The sequence below is a fragment of the Cnephaeus nilssonii genome (assembly GCF_951640355.1).
Source record: "Cnephaeus nilssonii genome assembly, chromosome: 14".
In the NCBI taxonomy this organism is placed as follows: domain Eukaryota; kingdom Metazoa; phylum Chordata; class Mammalia; order Chiroptera; family Vespertilionidae; genus Cnephaeus; species Cnephaeus nilssonii.
In genome coordinates, this window is record NC_137085.1 from 20,513,927 (window position 1) to 20,531,746 (window position 17,820).

Genomic DNA, 17,820 nt, shown 5'->3' on the forward strand with positions numbered 1-17,820 from the left:
GATTCCTCAGCACCTTGTACCAACATCACTTGAACTTGGTGCACTCTCTTAGGGATATCTGTGTAATAGGAGTCCAGGGAAGAGCTGACTCAGCCACCAGAGCAACTAGAGTTTGCCTGCTGAGACTTGAAACAACATTCAGATTATTTTCTTCCAGGACCTTCCTTTCTACCCAGCATGGTTCTCCTTGGTTCACTGACATGTATAACTTTCATGGATGCATCTTCTAGATAAACTTGCAGAGTCGCTTTCTAGCACTCAAAGACTCTCACCCTGGTTTGTGCTAGATTCTGAAGCAGGTGACACGGGCCACCACTTCCTGTGACAACAATCTGGGCTCTGGTTACAGAGGGGTGCCACTGTCACAGAGTGAGACACCTGACCCCAAGCAATCTCTTTCCTCTTGGTGTAGAAAGGTGGAGGGGCTGAAGTGGGGTGCCTGGTCCAGGATGACAGAGAACAGAAATCAGGTGCCCACCTGGGCAAGTCAGCCTCCAGCCATAAATCCTCACGGGCCACCCAAAACCCAGCTGGACCAGCGACTGTCCTCTTCTGGTCTGATCCCGGTCGGGAGGGAAGCACAGGTCCATGGCCTGCCTCAGGTGCCCAGGGCGAGCTTCCTGTCCTTCACTGAGGTCCTACAAAGCCACGCCCCACCCAGAGAGAAGGCCCACGCCTTCTTGAACTCGTGTGGCCAGTGATAACCCGCACCTGAGGTTCCTTGTGGTGGCTGGGTTTGCAGATCTGCACACATTCACACAGAGGGGCACCTCTACTCCTTTATGTCCCCAAAGCCCTGAGTTTATTCAATTGCAAATACATTTGGAACATTGCTGCCGTGTTATCATTCAGAAAGTGGCTCCGTGCCTTATGGAGGAGTTACCAGGAGAGGAAAACCCCCAAACTTGTATTTGATGGGAGAGGACCAGACGAAGGATGCGGGTGGGTAAATTCCTTAAGGGACAGGTGGCATGGGGATTGAGTGACATTCAGGAGCTTGGCTTTAACTCTTTAGACAGTTGGCTCCCAAGTCAGTCCCTCCTGCGCTGGTCCTCATCTTGGTCAAGGATTCTGGGAAGGTGGAGCGACAGGGAGGTGATGGACTTTGGCGTGAGTCTACTGGGTTAGGCTTACCTGGGCAACCTCTTAGTGGCTATGGCTAGAATATGGATATATGAGCCTGTACCTCAGGGCCGAGGTGGAGGCTGCAAGTCCAGCATAGAAGTTGTTGTTAAACCCATAGAAAAAGGTGCATCTGCCGGAGAGTGGAGGAAGAGAAGAGGGGGCCTGGAGCAGAGCCCACAGATGCGCAGCCTGGAAGGGACCGTCAAGAGGAGAGAGTTCATGCAAGAAGAGAGAAGGCTCAGCATGGGTCAGGGAGAGCTAGGAGGCAGGAATACACTCGGCAGAGGGCCAAGGGAGAAGCGCCAGCACAGCGCCGGGCAGCTGGAAGGTGTCCTCGATATTGGCAACTTCCTACCTATTTGCAATCATGCGAACAAAGATAGCGGTCACCGAGGTCCGGACCTTTCACTAGACCAAACGCTAAGCACGGTCCCTAAATAGTTTACGTGTTCTTCTTAGCCACCAGGGAGGAGGCACCATTTTATCCCCGTTTTACATTTAAGGTGAATGAAGCACAAAGAAATGACTAGATGTGGGTAACACCCTGGTTTACCGATGGAGAACCTGAGCACAGGATGCTGAGCTAGAGTCCATATCAGGAAAGCGGGCACCTGAGCCCCTGGCAAAGAAGTGAACCTCGTCCCGGTCAAAGCCCTGCTCCACCCACCAGCTGCTGCTGGGAAGTGTCGCCCGCCTGCTGGGAGCCCAGAGCGCACAGCACAGACAGCCCAGCACATCTTGACTCCCAGTCAAAGGGCTCAGAAGCAGCTGCCAGGGGCCCCTGGCTGCCAGACAGTGATTGCAAAACGACTTCTGATGATTTAACTGTAAATGCATCTGAAACACACGGACCGAATTTCTCTTGAACGGCACATTAAATGTTTCATTTAATAAAAAAACGGGGGGTGGGGGGAGACTCTGCTGGAAAATTGTAAAGGAGAAAAACAAGGTGGTAATTATGTGGGGGTCAAAGGGTATGGAAAGCAGGAGGTGGCAGAGAGAGAACACTTTCCACATCCCCCAGGTGCCAAGCAAGTGGGAGATTTTACAAAGGACTGTGATTGTCTTCTGCCTTCACGGTGTGTGTGTGTGTGTGTGTGTGTGTGTGTGTGTGTGTGTGTGTGTGTGTGTGTAACTAACTGCTAGGAAAAGAAGGAAGATAGATAGATAGGTAGGTAGATAGATAGATAGATAGATAGATAGATAGATAGATAGATAGATAGATGATAGACAGACATATGTATATGAACCATCTTCTCTTTATATAGCTATAAAATACATATAATTTATGTGATTTAAAGGACAATTCCATATATAAAACTAAATGTATTTTAATTTTAACGTATTTAAATGGAAATGTTATATATGCAATGGTTCTTTCTCGAGCAGTTACTTGGAGAGAGAGAGAGACATACTAGTATTCTTATACCTATATAAAGGGAAGATGGTTCATATTATACATGTATGTAGTTATACATGTGGCCTCTGAGCCTGTCTGTCCAACTCAAGGTCGTATGAGAAGCAGGCCCCATCGTCATGGGACTGAACTAGACACATGGGGAGGGGCTGTCTCCATGCAAAGCAGGGAGCTCCTGCCCAGGGACCCAGCGATCCCTCACATCTTCACACCTGGCTTCTCCTATGACCAGATATTTCCACACCATCACTATGTACAGCTTCATCTCCTGGGAGTCACAGTTACTGGCTGAAAACCTCCAAAGGGGTGGAGAGGATCCCCCAACTTAAAGAGAAACAAAATCACCTTTGCCAGAAAGAGGTCACCAGCTCAGAAGCTCTGGTTTCAAATTATGAGGAGCCCAGGGTTACCGTCCAGGCTCTGAGGCAGTGGCAAGTGGTGGTGGTGGTTTATTTCGTGTTCTTCCTCCCCGTAAATCCTAAATCCTGTTCTGTTTTCATTTCTCTCCCGTCCTAACCTCTCAGCGCTGTTAGGAAATAGTTTTGGGAAACACTTGTTCAAAACACAACAGCAGAAAATGGGTTAGCAGCCAATCTGTTTTTCAAAGGAACTATTTGGCAGCGCTGGACACATTACCACGCTGGTACAAGCCTCGACGGCAGGGCTGCAGATGTCAGGATTGTGCGTATTCAGAAATATGCGCAACTGGAACCTCCATCGGAACGCCTGGCCCTACCGACATTGCAAAATGCTGGCCAAGAGCAGGAAGACGATTGGGTTACAGGCTTTTCCCTGAGCAGAAGTGGGGCTCAGCAAGCTACAGCTCAGTTGTCAATAGGGTCTGGCAATTCCTTGGCTCAACCCAATCAAATTGGATCTTGCCCTGCCTCTGTTGAAAATGACTGCCTTTTAGGAGAGCCCTATCAGCCAAAGGGTATGGGAATCTATGCCGAGGCTGCAATGGGATGGGCATGAACCCTGCCAGGAATCTGCCAGTGCTTCCAGGGCAAGGCTAGAGTTAACCCTTAACTGGATGAAGAAAGTGAGAGAACCCGCTGCTGCCGTCAAGAACTCAGACTCGGGAGCCAGACAGTATCCATTCAAACCTCAGCTCTGAAACTTACTTGTTATGGGATTTGGAACAAGTGGCCACCTCTCTGTGCCTCAGTTGCCACACCTATAAAATGGGCATGATAATACCTGTACCTATAGTATAAAGACAGTATAAGGATTAAATATGATGAATATGACAAGGAATTAGCCAAGTAAGCTCTCAATAGATGGTAGTCGTCACCTTTGTTATTGTTCGTTTCAGCTCACCATCACCAAAAAGGAACAAAAATGTGCTTTGCCTAAATTGGTACCAGCAAGAATGTTCTGAAAACTGTGTATGTGAACCCCTGCTGCTAAGCACCATAGGGATATTTCTTAACCATGGACACCATGCCCAAAATCACACTCTACTTACTCATCCCATTACTAATTCATTGATTCATCCTTACATTCATTTAGCATTAGCTCTGAGGGAGAGCCATTTGAATAAGATGCGGTTCCTACTGTAACTCATAGTCTCATTAAGCAGATACATGTGGACAGAGTGATGATACAAGGCACAGCCACCCACATTCTAACCAGGAAAGTCCACAGGAGGCAGAGGAGGAGCAATGAGAGCTGACGTGAGGAGTCCTGGAAGGCTGCATGGTGGTGACATTGAGTTTAGCCTTGAAGATGAGCAGGATGTCAATAATTACAATAATTATTCCATAGAGAGAAAGCACTATATGCAAGGAAAGAGGTCAGAATCGAGGCTCGGAGACATAGGGAGCCTCACCACCTAAGCAAAGAGCCAACAGTGCTTGTTAGGAGCCTTATGAGAACTGAAACCAGAGATGAAGCAGGGGCCAGATCAGGGAAAAGCCAATTGTCCTGCTCAGTCCCTCCAGACATCACCTGTCACAGGGCGCCTTCTCAGAAACCCGCTCTGGCCCTTAGCCTGCCAGGTGCCGTCCTCCCTGTAGCACTCCCGGCATTCAGGTGCACTCACCAGCCTGTCTTCTCTCGGTCAGGGCCTCCGGGAGGCCGGGTGAACACCAGCCCTGTACATCATTGTACCCCCACTGCTAGTATGTGGTCCTCATTCAGAGAATGAATACATGAATGGATGAGTGAAGGAATGAATCAATCAATTGATCAATCAATTGATTGATCAATCCATCAATAAGGGAGGGTGAATTGAAGATGATCATTCTGAAATACTAGCCCAAGGCCTGTTGGGAGGCAGCTATACTGGGGTAATTTCCTTGAATAACACTATCGGCTTATCAGAAAGACCCAAGCAGAGAACCATTGGTCTAAGCATCTACCCAGTCTGTCTGCATCATGCAGATTTGTGTCAGTGCTGAGACCTGAGGATCCCCCCGGGTAAGCTAGCACTCTTTCTGCCAGAGATCCATGTACTGTGTCAGAGTGTCAATTACCCATGGAAACGGACCTTGGGGGAAGTTTGCCTGAGCACAGTCCATAGAATGTTGTCTCTTAGCCTTGTTTTTACAACCCAATCTTTCAGCAAGCAGGAACCCAAAACAGATGGGAAGGGAAAGGGATGCTGATTAGAATCCCATGATGTTCTGGGTACTGCATCAAGTCATTTACATACAGTCTTAGAAGATAGAAAATAGTATCTCTATTTTATAGCTAGGGATCCTGAGGCTCAGAAAGGCCAAGCAACTTGCCCAAAGCCACACAGCTAGTAAGAATTAAAGATGGGAATTGGACCTAGGTTTGCTGACTCCAAAGCCCGTGCTCTTGTTTTTGAATCACACTACCCCTCATGTTATCAATAGCATCACTCCAACTCCCATCATGAGGCATACATTTCTCAAAGAACTGCTCTTCTCATTATCGAAGTTCTTCAGGGAAATCGGGGATCCCAGGATGAAAACTCTGCCCATGGATGATCTTAAATTGCTTGCGTTTCCTTGAAGAATGCCTAGCACTGCCAACAGCTCCGGTCTGGTTTCCAGCAATGGCCAGGGCCTTGTTTGACCAGGAGGCTCCGAGAATCGATTGGCTGTGGTCTTGCTGACGGCTGACACCAACAGATGCTGTGAATCAGAAGTTGCCATCTGTCCATGACGCTCAGCTTTACAGGGGCCCCTAAAGCTCCCCAGCCTGCAGAATCAGGCCCAGCCCCATTAGGGCTCTGCCATAGCTAATCCTAGGCACTGATGGAACGCTAGCCTTCCAGTGGGAAAACCTCAGCAGGCTTTGGGGTCCAGGCTGTGCTCAAGTAGGGTGGAAGACAAAGGGGATGGATGCAGTACTTTTCTGGAGGTCAAATGCATGGCCACGCCCAAAGGACCCTAAATGTGAAGGGAAAAGGGGAATAGGCAAGTTGGTCGAAGGAGAGAGTTCGCAGGGAAAACACCAGCTCTGACATCACTTGAGAACAGAAAACGGGGACTCTGCATCCTGAGAACACTGTGCCAGGCCTGGAGTAGAAAGGACACTGGATTTGAGATTGGGAAACTGGACTCCCCCCGGGCCCCGCCTCTCACATGTTGAATTAAGTTAGGTAATCACACAATTCTCATTGTCTCATTACACTTCAAGTTCTAGATCTAGAAAATGGAAATAGCGCCGGCTTACTCCAAAGAATTGTAGTAGGAATTAAACAAAATAAGGATGCAAGGCACTTAGCATGGAGTTTGGCACCTTTTAGGCACACAATGGATACCAGCTCCATATAATCCTCATCCCTTACTTGGAAGTGGTATTACATCACTTAATACAGCTCTTGCATCAGAAGAACACTTGAAATACAAAACTGAACCAAATAAACACCCCTCAAGAGGCATTTCTTTTGCTTACAATTCCAGCCCTGGTCACACACGCCAGCTTGCTCTCTGCCCTACTCCTGACTCCTATCTGGTTTCTCTCCAGTGAGTAACATCTGCCTTGGCCCGGTTTCTCTGTTGCTATATGTACAACCACAGAAAACACTTTTATTGCCAAAACATTCCAGCTCCTTCCCAGTGACATGTAGCAAAGGGAAGCATTTCTTCCAAACTCAAGGGTCATCTCATAACTGATGAGTCAACAGGATCCTGACATTCCTCAGACTTACATTGTTCTGTCCAAGATTCCTGTGTTTGTATGCACATATATATAAAAATTTTCTAGAAACAATTCTCCAATCACCTTGGACTTCTGCAAGCCAAACAAAGCATTTCAGGGCTCCCCACAATTCTCCTCCATTGGCCAAGATGATTGAGATTTCTAGAATGTCTTCAGCTTGCTGTCATGTGAAGGATGTTAATGGTCACCAAAACGTAGAATTTCTTGTGGGGATTCCAGACACCATCTAATGAATGTGACAAAATGTTCAAATCAATGTAGATAGTGTTACTGTCAATTTGGTTTGTTCTGACTTGGTATGAGGACTGTGAATGGTAGAGTGGTATTCCCATGGTGCTGGTAGAGTCTGGGTTTTAGCCTTTTAGCTAGAAGATGCTCTTGGCCAGAGTGTCTGTAACTTTGAATCAAAAGAGGTAATTCTCTGGGAAATGTGGCCAAATCTAATTGCCATCACTACAACCCTCATTCACTCCTCTAACCACCTCATACCCTAAACAATATCCACCATGGCCGCCCATACTACTTATACTGGTATACATGGCCCTTCGTAACCTGGATCCAGCCTTTCTCTTCAGTCTCTTCTCTAATTTCTCCTCCCTCTCTGGACCTTATTCTGCAACTGCAGAAACAAACAGCCTCCAAATCTTAGTGATCTAACCAATAGGTTTTTTTCTAGTTTACATTAGAGTCCAATGGGTAGTTGACTGGGTCCCTACTCTCCACACTAGTTCAGGGATCCTGGATCCATGTAACTTATGGTTCTAATATCCTGTTGGTCCTTGGAATCGTCATCATTAAGCCAGAGGAATGGGAAGTAAAGAGTATGGATATTGTACACATTTCTGCTGGTCAGCACTTAGTCACATGGCCCTGCCTAACTGCAAAGGATGCTGGGAAGTATAGTCTAGCCATGTGTCAAAGAGGAAAGGAAAAAGTGGTTGGTGAATATACCCATTGTCCCTGCCATACACAGCAAGTAATGTGGTATCAGATATCTAAGAGTTTTGCTTCAATATCCTCTAAAATTTCCAAGCACTATACCCGTGGTCTCATCCCTCTATTTTCCCACCCTGACCCAGGTCAATGCCATTTTCAACATGAGAACTTCTCCTTATCCTTCTATAGAAGGTCACAGCATCCACCTACACTTGAACAATTTGTTGTCTTTTCCTCTGACCTTCCTACCATCATTCGTACCATCACCAACCATCACCATAGTATACTACATCTATCTGTTGATGCTTCTACCTCCTCATTAGACTGTGAACTTTGTAAGCGAAGGTCTATGCCTATTCATGCCTATAAGCCCAGTGCCCAGCACTGTGCCTAAGGTATACTTGGCATTCTGCAAATATTTGCTGAACTGTAGAAAAAGACCAAAAGACATGGTTTCCCAGCACTGCATGGGATGGAGTCTGTGAGCAGAGACCTTTTCAGAATAAGCTCAGGAATAATGTAATTTAATTGAGACCTCTGAAAAAGTGTCTTGAAAAAGAAGGGGAGAGAACCAAAGAACTGCTTTTAAAGAACTAAATTGACATTATGAGCTTGGGAGAAGTATGTTATGAGGGGCCACTGGCTGGATTACCCAGAAGACAATCCTGAAAGACCCCAAGAGTCTGAGATCAGCAGCATGCAAAGGCAAGAGATAAAGCCACCAATGGGAAGATGCAGGAGGAGTTAGCTCTATGCACAAGCCTTCTCCCACCTCAGAGAATATAAGAAGGATGCTGTTGCCCTTCCATAAGGAGCATGAAGATACAGACCTCAGTCCACACACTCAGACAGAATGGAGGAGCACAGTATTTTACACACATCAGCTTAACTTGGATCCTGAGCTCCCTCTTGCCAGGATGGAAGAAATTCAGCCCCACCTTTCTTCGGGTTCCCTCTATTTCCTGAGATGTCTCTGGCATCTCACTGGGTACGAAGGTGATATGGAGTTTCTTTCGTGACTATAAATGGTTTGTCCAGAGCACTTCCTCCTGAGACACCCCCTGCCACTGTCTACTCTGTGTGGCAACAGGTTCTCTGAACAGGGGAGCCCCAGAGGTACTGCCAGCCTGCCGGGTGAACCACAAAGCTACTCCCTCTGAGGGCTTGCCACCCTGGGGTACTTAAGGAATCATGGTACAGGTCCCTCTGTGCAAAGAATCCATAGAGACAACCCTTTTTATCGTAGCCTGGGTGAATCTCTCTTCCATCCGGGGGGATCTCTCTATCCTCAAACCCTGCATGCCTTTGGCCACACCAGAGCCTGGCTTCAACCGTCAGGATGGTGTTATCCTGCAGAGTGTAGATCTGCGCCTGCTTTTAAAGAACTAAATTGACTTCATTGCAATATTTTAAGTCAGGAGATTGTATAGAGAGATCCAGAAGTGTCTCTTCGTTGAAAAGTTTGAAGATCTGACATCACTCAGGCCAGATATGCAGCTGACTGTTCCGTTCAGACAGAGGACGCGTTCTTTGCCTTGCCCCCCTGACTCACCCCCAGCCTGCCTCCCCTGTGTTTTGCTTTTATCTGACCCACTGAATCCTGCAGGAGTTTGGTTTTTCAACTCTTAGCTTAGGCCACAACCCCCTAATCATGAGCCTCCTGCTGCCAAGCTCCCAGGTGCAGAGCACAGACTGTCTACCTACTTGAGTGGAGGAAAGTGAAAGAGAAAGGAAAAGGGAAAATTCCAGAGAGATAAAAACAAATTAATATGTTCAGTTACTCTACCTCGAAGTATTAAGTACGATCATGCTAGGAGCACAAAAACACATTCTCTGAGCTCAAATCTCTCAAAGCCCATCTCCCTGAAATCAAGGGATTGAGGAAACATTCATATACCACCAGCCTATCGCTATGTCCAAAGGACTGACACCCTCGTGCTAGGAGACCATGTGGCAGTGAAGCCCAGGGGCTGAGGAAGGACTTGGCAGGGTGTTGTCTGGTTGGGGGAGGGGTGGGTCTCAGTGCCCAAAAAGGGCCAGGATAGTGCATGGCACACACTGGGCACCCAGCCAATGGGAGTCCTTGCTACATTAAAAGTCAAAACCCATAACCTTATTTCATTCTCATGATAACCCTGCATGCCCAGCAGAGACACCCCTGTGTTCCAGTGGGAAAACGGGAGCTTCAGGAGATGAAGTTAACTTGTCCATGGTCCCAAAGCTTGTGAGGGGCAGAGAGAGGACTTAGGTCACATAGTCTAGCTGGAACTCTCTCTTTTTTTAAATATATATATTTTTTATTGATTTCAGAGAGGAAGGAAGAGGGAGAGAGAGATAGAAACATCAACGATGAGAGAGAATCATTGATCGGCTGCCTCCTGCATGTACCCCCTGGGGATCGAGCCAACAACCTGGGCATGTGCCCTGACCCAAAATCGAACCGTGACCTCCTGGTTCATAGGTTGATGCTCAACCACTGAACCACACCAGCTGGGCGAACTCTGCATTATTTCCAGGGTGAAAGAACCAATGACTCCAGTGGGCCTGGGGGGTCCCAGATACTCTGAGCAGGGGAAGGGCACCAACGGGGAGCCCTTGGCAGTGGCAATGAGAGCCTCCAGTGAGGAGAAGCAGTGGCCAGAAGCCTGGAGTGGTGGTGAAGAATATTGACTCAAGCCGAAGGGCTTGGGTTCAAATCCCTGTTCTGCCTCTTTCTACCTGTGTGATGTGAGGCGAGTTACTTAGCTTCTACATGCCTTCGTTTCCCCTTGACAGGGCCCCCCTCTGTGAATCGGGGCTAGTGCTAGTGCCATCCCCGCACAGTTGCTGAGTGTTTGGAAGGAGCTGGAATTTGCAGTGCTCTCCCTACAGTGCCTGGTAGGCAGTAAGTGCCGTGCAGGGGATTGTTGACCACGTGTCCTCATGTCAGGCCAGGCAAGGTCGCACTTGCACCTGGAAAGTGACTGCTCAGCACAAGGACTGCGCCCTCCCACAGGCCCGAAGGGGGAGTGGGAGAACCCGGTGGGGGCACTCTTCTCAAATCATCACGCGGCTCATTTCACGGATGAGGAAACCTACCAGCGGTGATCGGAGACCCTCTGCCCAGCCGGACCACAAGCTAATCATGGAAGGAGAAGAGCAAGGACCGAGCTTGTCTGCAGCCCACATGTGTTTCCACTCTTTCTCTCCGGCCAGTCTTATCTGTCCAATCGGCCGGGCGTGTGTGTGGACACAGCACATGGGAGAAAGCTCGCATCTGCCTGCTCCAAGTCCTCCACACCACAGTTCTTGCCGCGCCCCGAGAAGTTTCACACTGTTCTCCCAGTTGTGCAGACCGAGAGACTGAGATGAGGGGGTGCGTCTGAGACCACACAGGGAGCAAGGCCCACAGTTTCCAAGGGAGGGACCTGCAGTTCCAGATGGAGGGGCTCCTCACAAGCCCCGCTGTCCCCCACTCAGACCGCACAGCCGGAGAGACAAGCACCTGGGCCCTTTTACTCATGACGATGCGAGGTGTGGGCACTGCCTCAGAACGCAGCTGGGTGCCCTTCGTGGGCAGTTCGGCCGTGGCCTGTGGAGTGTGTCAGTGCGATCGCAGCTTAGACTAAGAACGCCCGGAGCTGAGCGGAGGCCAGTGACTCCTCTCTCCGCCCGGGAAAGATGTAGGCCTTCAAACACGAAGCTCCTGATTCGGCGAAAGTGAACTTTCCAAACCCAAATCTAGCCAAGCCACTTCCTTCCTGAAGACCTTTGAGGGCTCCGACCCACCCCAGTTACCATCGGGATGAAGTCCAAGCAGCTCGGCCAGACGTGGGGACCTGGTCTCGGCCCGCCTGTAGCCTCATCTCCCTCCACTCCTCCGCACGCAGTGTTTCCAGCCGGACAGACGGCCCACCCGTCCCAGAGCGCTGCGTGCTGCGGTGACTCAGTCCTGATGCTCTTGCTTTTCCCATCGCCGGGAATTCACAGCCTCCCTTCTACAAACAGAGAACATGTCCTCACGCCTCAAGACTGACGCTCGGGCATCCCCTTCTCCCATGACACCCTCCCTAACACTCCACCCAACCACCATCATTACAGCTCAGCGAAACCCACACCCATCGTCCTGGACGCTCCCCTGCCCCCCACACCACACACGCAAGCGCGGGTCTCTCCACTCTGGCATATGAGGTTGTCATTACTTCTTCATTTGCCTCTCTCCCCACCCCCCACCCCCCACCCCCAGACTATGGGCCCTCGGGGCAGGGGCTGGGTCCAGTCAGACTCCGGTTTCCCAGTATCAGCGTAGGGGCTGGCACTGGGCTCCGCCTCATGAGGCTGCTAGACAGCAGGCCAGTGGTTCTCTTCTGATGGGCAGACTGCGATCAGGGATATGTTCCTCCCTGCGGAACCGACAGGATGAGTACGGAGAGAGGGAGGGAAGTCGGCATAGTGCCTTGCACACAGTGGTCCCTTCTTTGGGAGCAAGACTCCTGCTGTCTGGCAGGGAGCTGCTGTGTCCTGGTTAAAGAGCAGAAGTGACTCAGGTTTGGACTGTCTACCATGACTCCTTCCCCGGTCTGTCTGCTCTCACAACACCCACCTCCCCATCTTTCATCGAGCTCGTCGGTGGGGCCCACTGATAAAATATGCCTTGAACCCAAATGCTTCCATTTCCAGCCACACTGGTCCCGGCCACCCCTGTCTGTCATCTGGTGTGTTACTGGTGTGTTACTGCTGTCACCCAATTGTTCCCCCTGCTCCTGACTCTGCCCACCTCCAGCCCCTTCTCCCCCCAGCAGCCAGAGGGTGGCTTTTTACAAACTGAAAGTCAGATCATGTTCTGCGGCTCAAAACCTTCCAGTGGCTTCCACTCCCACTCAGAATGAGATGCACACTCTTTCCCACGGCCTGCAAGGCCCTCAGAATCCAGCACCAGCCCCTCCCTGACCTCATGGCCCCCACACTCGCCCTCTCTCATTCGGCTCTAGACATAGCAGCCTCCTTGACATCTAAAACATGCCCCAATCTTTCCCAACTTGGCCCCTTTGTGATTGCTCTCCTCTCTGCCTGGGATGTTCTTCCCCCCAAAATCCAAAATGCCCTCCAATTTCACTTCATTATAGCAGGTTTGCTTGGTCACCTTATCTAAAGCACCATGCCCCTCTCCTCTCTCCCCTTCCTCTACTGTTCTTCAGAGCCATTGTCCTCACCTGAAATCATATTGATTTCACAGCCCTGAAATCACAGCCCTGACTGAGAAATATAGCTTCTATATTTCAGGCTTCACCTTGCCTGGTGGAACACTCCACCAGCAGGCATGCTGTGTGTGTGTGTGTGTGTGTGTGTGTGTGTGTGTGTGTGTGAGAGAGAGAGAGAGAGAGAGAGAGAGAGAGAGAATTGGGTTCTCCTATTCATGGTCTCACGCACACACTTAAATGACAACCCCATGAGAGGTGGGGACTTGGTCATCTTTTCACTGCTGAAATCCCACCCAGCCTCTAGAAAAGTGCTTAGCGCATAATAGGCACTCAGTAGATATTTGTTGAATGAATGCACAAATGGAAAAAGAAAACGAAAGAGATCTATATTTTTGGACAAACTTCTGAATCTAAACTTCACTATGCACTGACAGGACATAACTCCCTAAGACTTATTGGCCTCATGGTATATCTTGGGGATTGAGAAAGGTTACTGGGGGGAGAGTGTAGTTATAAAGGGGCAATGGGAAGGGTCCTTGTGGTGTTGGAACTGTTGCGTATCTTGAAAACAGTGGCAGGTACACCAACTACACATGCGATAAAGTTGCATAGCACATACTGAACACACATACACACACATTAATACAAGTAAAACTATAGAAATAGGAACACAACTGGTAGATGGCATCAGTGTTGATATCATAGTTGTGATAGCATAATATGGACTTGCAAGACGATGCTTTTTGAGGAAACTGAGCATATTTTTTATAACTACATGGGAATCTACAATTATCTCAAAAATTTCAGCTAATTATTAAATTAATTTAAATGAATGAAGGGGGATGGTCTGTGCATTGAAGCACGCAGCTCACATAATTGACTAAATGTGAGTCCCTGCTCCTAAATACGTATTTCACCATCTCATGGCGTCTTCGTGCTCTATTACTAAAAGTGACATAAGTACAGCTGTTAGTCTCTGCTGGCCCAACCCACAGCCCTGACTGAGAAATATAGCTTCTATATTTTAGGCTTCATCTTGCCTGGTCAAACACTCCACCAGCAGGCCTGCTGTGTGTGTGTGTGTGTGTGTGAGTGAGAGAGAGAGAGAGAGAGAGAGAGAGAGAGAGAGAGAGTGTTTAAGAGGTATATTGAGTTAGAGTTAGGCGGGAATTAGGAATTGGTACCTGCTGAATAATTAGTGGCTCTTGGCCATTCCTGTGCCTTTTCCTAACCATTGCCAAGCTGTTGCAACCATTTCAAGGGACTTCTGTCTCAATTTTTCTGCCTAACAGTGGGAATCTTGGTACAGAATCCATCATGGTTAGTCACGCCCTGCTATCCTGCAACGCCCTGACATATTTCTCCTCCGGGAACAAAAAAAAAACAAAAACCCTTCCTCCCATCACACCCAGAGTCTGGACCTGACTTCTCACCTATGCACCAAAACCCGAGAATTTGATCCATGATTCCTTCTTTGGAAACTGGAATCAAGTTTGCATTTACCAGTTTTCTTTATGCTTATATTTTACTCAGTTTGACACTGATTCTGGGGAGCACTGTACCCCACAGTGAGGGCCTATCATAAAGGCTGGTGAGCTCCCTCCCTCCAGGTCTGTTTCCACCTCTTCTTCCCAGCAGCCCATGCCTGAGACTCCAACATGCCCTGATGTTAAAGTCCCAAAGGGTTCCCAAGTACCGACTGTGAGTCCATCTGTCTGATAAGTGCCAACAGTTCAGATAAAAATATGACATATTTTCCTCCCTTCAGGCTCATAATTCATGCAGAAGAGGTAAGAGAGAAGAAACGATTCCAAAAAAAAAAAAAAACACACCAGGATATGGGGTGTTACAAGATGCTATGGGAGAAGCTAAGTGTGACTAAAAACGTGTGGAAGGGAGTCTTAGAGCTGAGCCTTGCAAGATGTGTAAGGACTAGGCAAGGACACCAGGTGAGGAAGGGCTCTTTAAGGAAAGGGATCAACAAGTGCTAAGGCCTGAGTCAGCACAGCTGTGTCCAGAAACACCAGGATGTTGGTAGGGCTGGAGCATAAATTGCAAACGACAAGCGTCCAGAGCTGTGGTGGCGAGAAAGACAGGCAGAGCCTGATCATGGACAACCTGGAGGTGTCTTTATCCGGAGCTTGGATTTCTAACTTAAAAACCAGTGAGGAGGAGGAATTAGCAGTGTAACTCTTAGATTAAAAACAACAACTTGGACACAGGTTGTCGGGCGATGTTAGTAAGTCAGTTTGTGTGATCCCGGGTGCTAATTAACAGGCATCACATGACTTCCCACACACTCCATATGTTACTGGTAGGAGATTGCTTCATAGACTTGCTCTTTTGGATTGCCAGGGCATAAAAAGGTGGGAGCCACAGGTGACTTTCCATTGCTCTTTAGCTATATAAACTCTCGCAGAGAACATCAGAGTGATTCATAGCGAAAGCACTTCTACCATGAAGCGCTTTCTCAAGATTGCCATTATCGCCAAGAAAAAGCCTATCCTGTGGCATTCGGCCAGGGTATCCTGGCATCTGTGCAGCAGATGCTCTTCCCTCAGACGGGGTGCAATTGGCTTCATTACTGCCTGGTTCCCTGCATGTAGAGGAGAGAACGTAGGACAGGCACTAGGGCTGGGCATACCTGTGTTCACATCTCAGGTCTATCATGCACCGACTGGTCCATCAGGGGCAAGGCACTCCTGAGCTTTAGTTTTTTGTGTGTTTGTGTGTGTGTGTGTGTGTGTGTGTGTGTGTGTGTGTTGTTGTTGTTGTTAATCCTCACTCAAGGATATTTTTCCATAGATTCTTAGAGAGGGTGGAAGGGAGTGGGAGAGAAAGAGAGAAGCATTGACGTGAGAGAGACACATCGATTGGTTTCCTCCTGAACATGTCCCAACCAGGGCCAGGGATCTAGCCTGCAATTGAAGTACGTGCCACTGATCTGAATCAAACCCGGGACCGGAATTGAATCCAGGACCCTTCAGTCCACAGGTTGGTGCTCTATCCACTGAGCCAAACTGTCCAGGGCTAGTTTTCCCATCTGTAACACAGAAATAATCATCCTTGCCTCCGAGTGATGTTAACTAATGGAGAGCAAGGAAAGCACCAGGAAAAGAAGAGATTCTCAAAGAGAGAGATAGGTGTCATTATTGTTGGAGGTCAAGTCCTGCTTCCATCCCAGATTTTAAAAGGGGTGGACTGTGAGCCACCAGGCAACTCAGAGAGCCAACCTTCCTCCTAACCACGTGGCTGCACATCATTCCAGGGCATGCAGTGGCTCAGCCAAGGAGGAGCTGGCAAGTAGCTGGTCGCTTGGCATGAGCATCTGCCTCCCTTTGGCTGTTTGGCTCGCCATTCAGTTATGGGGATGACTGCCCATCACGCGGATGACACTTTGATCACTGTCAAGGAGCTCGCCAAGGGATCTGAGGTTGGAGGATTGAAGAGCAGTCCTGGGAAGAAAACCTTTGCACAAGTCCATTTAGAAGCCTGAAGTTACAATCATGTCACTTCCATGAGGAACAGAAGCAAATATCTCTCAAGTCCATTGCAAATGTCCTTAGCCTGGCAAGAAAAAGCCTGACTTGACTTGGGGTGGTGAATACACAATAAAATATACATATGATGTATTATAGAATTGTACACTAGAGATTACTGGACATTAGGTGGCTACTATCTATCAGTGTAGCCTATCTCACCTTGGGCAGGGATGGACTAAACAACATCATCCCTGACTTCAGTTTAAGTCCTGATGTCAGAAGTGTAATGGGATGGCAAAGTTCTTCTGCTTGTGCCTCATAAGAAAGTGATTCTTCCTGCCAATTGGGACTCAAAAGCTCTTCCTACGGTCACAGCAGACAATAGTTACCCTTAAGCAGGACCTATTACTCCAGAGAAAATGCAGAGTAGTGCTTAGGTTGCAAACAAGCAGCTCCCCACATCCATTATCAGCAAGCAAAGGAGCAGGCAGCATTTGAGAGAGCTCCCTAGAGGGAAAACTCAGCTTCCATAGAAATCAAGTGAAACACTGATTTGAAAGAATATATGCACCCCTATGTTCACTGCAGTGCTACTTACAATAGCCAAGATTTGGAAGCAGCCCAAGTGCCCATCAGCAGATGAGAGGGTAAAAAGGCTGTGGTACATCTACATAATGGAATACTACTCAGCTGTTAAAAAAAGGGGGGGAAATCTTACCTTTTGCAACATCATAGATGAACCTAGAGAATATTATGCTAAGTGCAATAAGCCAGTCAGAAAAGACAAATACCATATGATTTCACTTACATGTGGAATCTAATGAACAAAACAAATAAACAAAACGGAAACAGAAGCACAGATACAGAGAACAGACTGACAGTTGTCATAGGGGAGAGGTTTTGGGAGCCTTAGGTGAAATAGGTGAGGGGATTAAACAAAAAGAAAAAAAAGCCACATACACACAGACAACAGTATGGTGATTACCAGGGGGAAAAGGGTGTCAGGGGAGGTAGAAGAGGGTAAAGAGCAGGGCTGGAGGGTGGTCAATGATGATGGAAGGAGACTTGACTTGGGGTGGTGAATACACAATAAAATATACATATGATGTATTATAGAATTGTACACTGGAGACATACATGACTTTATTAACCAATGTAACCCCAATACATTCAATAAAAACATTTTTTTAAAATCAAGTGAAAAGAGGAAGCCCTTACAGAATCTCCTTTGAGGAAGTCCTAAGCAAAGGCTAAACCATCTCAGATTAGTGATGAAGACTCTGAAGGAAGAAGCAGGAGTCTCTCCCACTGCCTGGGGAAAGAATCAGCATGGATCAGAGCTGCCACACCGAGACTGTGCTCAGCCTTTCCAACCTGGGACAGATGTGGAGGCCCACTGCTCGGACCTCCCTTCAGGAATGAACGTGCCCTCAGCTGCAAGGAGAGAAGGCCGCTGATGGCCTCCAGCCAGAACCCCGGCTTTCCAGCCAAGGCTATATTCCTCCTGAGCACCCTCTAGCCAATGACAGTGCCATCGGGGTAC

At 48.2% G+C, this 17,820-nt stretch overlaps 1 long non-coding RNA gene across 12 annotated transcripts in view; it reads right to left on the reverse strand.

The window, feature by feature from the left end:
* LOC307110632 overlaps positions 1 to 17,820 on the reverse strand; it is a 135,598-nt gene that overhangs the window by 87,004 nt on the left and 30,774 nt on the right. The gene's annotated exons all lie outside the window — the stretch shown is intronic.